This window comes from Dunckerocampus dactyliophorus, chromosome 14, assembly GCF_027744805.1.
Source record: "Dunckerocampus dactyliophorus isolate RoL2022-P2 chromosome 14, RoL_Ddac_1.1, whole genome shotgun sequence".
NCBI lineage: Eukaryota > Metazoa > Chordata > Actinopteri > Syngnathiformes > Syngnathidae > Dunckerocampus > Dunckerocampus dactyliophorus.
Window position 1 is genome coordinate 5471627 of NC_072832.1, and position 7086 is coordinate 5478712.

The following is a 7086-nucleotide window of genomic DNA, read 5'->3' on the forward strand; positions in this document are numbered from 1 at the left end:
GGATGGCAGTGTTGACAGTTTTCATTTGCAGCCATTTTGACGGACAACATTTAAGGCGCGTTATTTCCTCTTTTAAATGATGGTTTTGAAACTGTCAAGATGCTTGGTAAAATGTGCCACAGCAACCTGGCATCTTCTGCTCATGCTGGTCCGACACTGCTGTGGGACAGCGGAAGCGCCGTCAGTTTTCAGCCATTTTAGGGCACATTTCCCTTTTTTTAAATGAGCCTTGGCGGCGTGTGGAAGAACCACAACAGCCTGGTGCCTTCCACCTGTACTGGTCACACACTGCTACGGGGTGGCAGTCCACTCTTAGTTTTTGTTGTGCTTAGAACACAGGACACACGTTTATTTAGATCACATTCAAACTATACGTCAGCACCGACCAGAATTGGCATGCGTCTTCAGTTTGGATTTTTTTTCCTCAGGAATTCAGACAAGGCAAACTGTTATCATTAGCTCAACAACCTTTAACGCACGTTTCCCCTTTTAAATGATGATTTCAAAAGGTGAAGACACTCATTAGAATGTGGAAGAACCCCACACAACCACTACATCCTGGCACCTCCTGATGCTGGTCACACATTGCTGTGGGGTGGCGGTCTACCCATAGTAGTCCTGCCAGACTTTTTTTGTGTCGAACATGAGACACAATTTTATATGGATCACTATCAGTGTACTTCATTTTTGTATTTTGTTTAAATTATTTAAATTATCCACACGCATTCATACAAATGAGTTACTGGAAGACTTTTTTGCACTTTTTGCCTGCTTTTTCATTAAATTAAATGAAGATTTAAAATAATCTGAAACATGTGGAAGAACCATAAACGGCCTGGTACCACCGCCTCATGCTGGTCATGCAGGGATGGCAGTCCGCTCATCGACCACGGGTTGTCGCTTTATTTACTGTCATGGAGCATTGCTGCAACAAAGAAATAATCCACTACAATCTTCTTATTTTAAGCCTGACGACTGAAGTGAAGATGTTTAAAGGTAAATGGATGAGGAAGAGAAAATGGATCAGTGGCAAAGGACTGGCGCCGCCAGAGGAAGAGGCTCTCTTTCCGTGCCTGAAATAAATTTAAATAAAAGGGCCTAGTTTCATTTTAATCCCTCGACTCCCTCCACTTCCCCTCCGACCCTGAACTCTTACCTCCGAGGGCCCGTTTGAAGTTCCTCTCTGGACACAATCTAGAGGAAGTCACAGTAAAAGGGAAGGTCATTTGCTCCAGATCTGTTTATATTATATGATTTATATTTGTATATGCTGTTATTCAGAGACATTTCACCCAAGAGACAAAGACATTTTTGCTCTGAGACCAAATGTTTTAACTTTTCATGAACTCATGAGAGGCTGCATGGTTTTGGCTAGGATTTTTAGAGACAAGACTTTTAGTCTTTTAGGAGGAATCTTGCCAGCCTGGGAGCACAAATGTGAATTAATGAGAGCGCAAAACAGGCTTGTAGTGTCCACATATCGAAAAACAAAAAAGCCCAAACATTCAAGTGGAGCGAGAGAGGAGAAACACTTTTTTGACTGCAATTTCACAGGCAAATTCCATGTGTGGATAAAGCTCATGACACACTCCGAAAGCTCTTAAACAGCTCCTCAATGCACGCTTGTGTTTTTTAGAACTTCTACTTTTTTTTTTTTTTTTTGCCTGGCTTTCGATGAGAATCAAAACTTTGACCACAAGACTCCACACTTGCATATGAAGGCTTGAAATACATAAGTTTGCTGTACTCCAGTAAAGTTCATTTTCAACTGAGTAACTTTGCTAAGGCATTTAAATTACAGTGACGCCACAGCCCAAAACGAACGCTATTGGTTAAAAATATTGGTTAAAATATAATAATGTACATTCAACGACTAAAAACAGATGCATTCACACGGTAAAAGTTGGTGTTTTTAAATGTACTACATGGGAAAAAGTAAGGGAATTATATATTTTTATTCGTTTATTCAATGACGTCAATCACAGGTCGAACGTTATTGGTTGTAACGGGTCACATGACTTTCGTGTTGGTGAACGCCGGGAACGTCAAAGTAGCGATGACTGTCTAGCCAAGTAAAAACACGTTCATTCACCCATTCCGAATGTGAGAACAAGTGAAACTTAAGAATTATGAGTAAAAGTTTTAAAGATGTGGAAGATAATGCTTTGGACAAGCAGTGACGTCAACTTTAACCTGAAGACTGCCGCTAATCACTGGTAAGTAAATTGGACTCAAAATGGCTGCAGAGCAAACTATTCAAATTGCTTATTTCTAGACGATAACGCGAGTCCCAAGTGTGTTATAAGTCATAAAGAATTTATTAACAGATAAAATGCATAATTGTAAACACGCCACGATGTTTCTTTATTGCAGTTTGACTGAATCTTCATGCACTGCACCTAGGCTACTGCCCTTACGTAATCGGTTCTCCAGTAGCAATTAGCATTAACATTAGCATTAGCAAACGCTCATTATTGCTATTTATTATTCACTCCTAATGCGCAGTAGTACTAGTGAAGTTGTCAGTAACATTGCAAAATCTGTTGTGTACATTAGGTAAAATTGCACAATATAATCATTGTGTTGTATTGATGCCATCCAATACAGCAGCTATGTCTATAATCAGCCTGTTGCCACATTTTGTGTTTTTATCAGTTGATGTATTTGTTGTTTTAATTTCACATGGCTACGCTATATATTCTAATAAAATATTCTACCTAGTTTTGTTGGCTTTATGTGCACGGTGGGGGTACTGTATTGGAATGCAATGTAGCCTTATTGCATTATTGGTTTGAGTTGCCGTCGTGATTATGCCGTTTTTGTGGTTGCAACTTGAACAAATGTCCCACCTGTTGCATAGGCCTGTAAAGTTAATGTTGACTGTTAGAGAGGTATTCTTTTCACAATATGTTTTATTATTGTGGTGCTGTTTCTAACATTTTGACTCTCGTGTACTTAAATAGGCTAATGGGGAAAAAAAACAACGACTTGAAATTGGATTTGAAAGGTGTAACTTATGTTCTGGTCTTTGAGTGTAAATAGAATGACACTCTGCTATGCGCTTGGAAATGTTTGGTTGTATTCCTAATATGTTTTAACTCCAAGTCAACCTGCAAAAACATGCAAGTGTCTTTAAAGTTTGTTTTCAAGCTGGAGCAAAGCTTGTGTATGCACATGTGAGACCAGTGACTCTCTGCGCCTGCCTATCTTTGGAAATGAGAGCTCAGCAACCAGGCAGCCATTCGCTTAAAGTGTGCTGGGAAGTGAGCTGCTGCTGCTGCTGCTGCGCACCGTGTGCTCGCAGAGGGGCCATGCTGACCCCATTACCAGAGCAGATATCTTAAATGTTTGCACATGTGGACCGTGATGCTGTTTGCAGTCGCTGAGCCGCTTAGCAAGGCCCACCAAAAGCCCTCCGGGACCGTCTTTTTCTTCTCTTTTCTCTCCAGAGCCCCCCTCCCTTTCACCATCATTATCGCCCACATGCTTTTCCAGAGACATCCTGAGTGAAACAGCCCTCGATGGCTATCACGTGTTCCTGCTGAGGAGCGGAGGCAGCTGTGGGGGGGGGTTGGATGCAACAAAAGATGGCGATTGTTCAGATAGAAACTTTAACTCCTGAGTCTGGAACCCGGCCTGAAAACCTTTACCCCAAATTGGTTGATAGCATTTTACAACCTCGCACGTCACCTCCTATGGCTTGTCTCTAGGAGGAATAAGTGTCAGAAGTCCCACAGTTAAATGTGTTGTTCTAAATCAGGGGTGTCTAGACTTTTTTGACTGAGGACCACATACTGAAAAATGATGCAAGGATGCAAAGGGCCACTTTGATATATGCTAAGAAGTTATACAGTATATACCGTATAGACTTCTAGAAAAAACTGCATCTCATCCATGTGACCTAGGTGAAAAAGTGTATTATTAGTATGAACTTTGGTCTTTGCTCTTTTTTTTCCTCCATTTTTGTAGTTTTTACATTTTTTTTCCAAATATTTCAGCTTTCTGTAATTCTAATGTGCTGACTTTATTCTCATAAAATTTAAACTTTTCCCAACCTAATAGTCCGAAAATTACACATTTTGTTTCTCATAGTATTACAACTTAAGAAACATATATTTTTTCCGTAATATTTCAAATTTATGCTACTCCTATGACATGCATGTTAGCTTAATTGGCGACCCTAAATTGTCCATAGGTGTGAATGTGAGTGTGAATGGTTGTTTGTCTGTATGTGCCCTGCCATTGGCTGGTGACCGGTCCAGGGTGTACCCCGCCTCTCGCACGAAGTCAGCTGGGCTAGGCTCCAGCATACCCCCGCGACCCTAATTAGGATAAACGGCATAGAAAATGAATGGATGAATAATATGACATTTTTTCTCATAATATTATAAGTTTATTCTCATAAAATTGCTACTTTTTTCTCATGAGAATACTCCTTTGTTCTCCTAAAATTGCTGTTTTTTTGTTTGTTTTTTCCCCCCAACTATTTCAACTTTCTTCTTGTAAATTTTTTTCTGGTAATTCTGACTTTATTGAAGAGATGCTCCATTTAGGGTTTAAACTGCCGATTTCGATTATCCAGGACTGAAATCGTCCGATACTGATACAGATACTGTTCACATCGATTAATTATACATTCAGATTCAGAGTCTAATTATACCCAAAGATCGATAATTACTCATGAAGTTAGTAATTAAGTAAGGGATTGGGGGGCAACATGTTTTTTTTTTTTTTTTTTTTTCATGGGACCCAGAATTCCTGGCTGCACCCCTGCCACTGGCTAAATGATATGAAAAAAACACCTTAAAATCACCTTAATTTAGACCAAAATACATTTGACTTACTTTTTGGAAGACAACATATATCACTGTTAAACTTCCAGAGGATAAGACTTTGGCAAACCCAATGTCTTCCACGGCTGAGATTGGCTGCTCATCTCGTCCGATGAATTTATTTATTATTTTTTGGGTTATTTGCTTAGCCGCCTGACTGTCACGCACATACGGGCGAGTGTTAGCCTGCGTTAGCCTCCAAAACTCATCATACTCCGTTGTTGTTCTTCAAATGCCGTATTTTCCGTGCCATGTGTTAGCAGTTCGGATGATTGTTTTTGTTTTGAAGGAAGTGGGAAGACGACACTGCCAAAGACGTTAGTTAGGTGAAGACGCTACACTGCACGAGAGCGTCGCTGCGGGCTGCAATAGTGCTAGCCACAGGCGTTTTATCGGCATATGCCGAGCACACGATTTTTTATGGAAATCGCCCGATACTGATCCGATCTGGCCGATCGATCGGAGCATCCCTAATTTATTCCCATAATATTTTGATTCTATTCCTGTAACGTAACATTTTCCCGCAAATTAATTGTCCCAAAATTGCAACTTTGTTCATTGTTTTGTATGTTTCTCATAATATTTTCACAAAAAAACACATTTTATCTTTAATGTTTCAACTTTATGCTACTAAAATCATAATATGTTATTCTCGGGAAATTCCAACTTTTTTTTCTTAATGAGACCTCCTGCGATTGCCAATGGCTTGACAAGTGTGTCGTGAGTGCACTGAGAGCTCGTGATTGGTTCCTGCCAAAGAAAGAGCTAGTAGCTCCGAAGTCAAGGCCATGTCCCGAGATTAGAATCTAGCCACAAATTAGCCACACTGCTGTATAAACTGCAGAGTTCAAAGTTTAAGAAAAAAAGTAGCGACTTGTACGACGGAAATTAATTTTTTAATATTGGTAAATGTGTGAGAGGAAGTGTAGCTTGGTCGTGACAATCATCAGCCTGACGTGTGCTTTCGATGTTTTCTCTCTTTTATTGGAGGCGGAAGGCAAAGACACGCATTTCACTTCAGTTTTCTCACAGACACCTCCCCCTCAGCCCCTCCCACCACTTGCTATCTACAAAGTACTTCCTGTTCCTTCTCAAAAGCAAGAGCTACATCCATCGTACATGTTAGAAACAGTTATTAAAAAAAATAGAAATAAAAATGTACAACATACACTTGATATATATATATAATATAATTTTTGCTCTTATTTTTTTTTTTACAGAGGTAAAAATACTAAGCGTAAAAAATGGGTCTAATTCAATACAGGGAGTCTTTTTTTTTTTTTTTTTTAGTAATTTAAATACACAACAGAGAGAAGTTCAGGCACTTGTAAATTGGCTCTGAAAGGACACACAAACACTGGATGGAGGGAAAAAAAAGACACAAAGACACACTTTCCGATCTGATTGTCTTTCTCGCTGATACATGACACCACTGAAGTCAGCGGGAGTAACGCCATCTTCATTTCATCCCCACAGACGCAGTGGATGCAGGATCAGGAGACGGGAAAAGGGTTGTGGCGTAAACACACATACACAAAGTGGCGCACAGGACAAGCTGTGTGAGACGGATGCAACCAGAGAAGGAAAAAGGACATCCTCAGGCATTCTGGATTTTGACTACAGTAAGTGACATTTCCTTGGCACAACAATCGGCTTGGGAGGTTTGTTTCCCGGACTTCAGATGTTTGTTCGGGAAAAAATATCGGTCTTTTTAGAATGGGATGCTATAAACGTCTTTTTTGTTTTTTCTTTAAACGTGTACATTTATATTTGAATCAGTCACAGATCAAACTGTGTTTAGAACTTTTACATTATAAACCACAATCTGGTGCAAAAATGAACTATACTGGAATATTTGTTTTAGGGCGCAGCATAACAACATGAAGCTAGCTTTGTTTAGCATATCGCTTAGTGTGGTTGTTTGCATCTAGGTGAGATACTTTGGGAATTCATTGTTGTTGACTTTGCTGGGAAACGTCTTGTTCTTCAAAGTTAACGAAAACTGACATCGAACGCCTGTGGTGTGCGTTCAATCGCGTGTATTCTTAACGCAGAGAAAAACAATGCAAACACTTAACTTATAACGCGATCTGGTGGCTGTTGGGCCGTCTGGACCTAAAACACACTCCACTAGAGTGACTGTTGGCTTTGAACATTGGAGCCGATTGTACGTCGCAGGTAAGTCTTATGGAGAGCTTATATTTACGCATAAAAATAGTTCAAACCAAGTTTACACGACTGATTGCTTTTAGCG

At 39.9% G+C, this 7086-nt stretch overlaps 1 long non-coding RNA gene across 1 annotated transcript in view; it reads left to right on the forward strand.

Moving 5' to 3' along the window:
• Positions 1-5302: 5302 nt before the first annotated feature.
• Positions 5303-7086, forward strand: part of LOC129194434 (uncharacterized) — a 119295-nt gene continuing 117511 nt past the window's right edge. The window contains exon 1 of the long non-coding RNA XR_008573761.1: positions 5303-6454. This is a non-coding gene — a long non-coding RNA (uncharacterized LOC129194434). The remainder of the gene's footprint in view (positions 6455-7086) is intronic.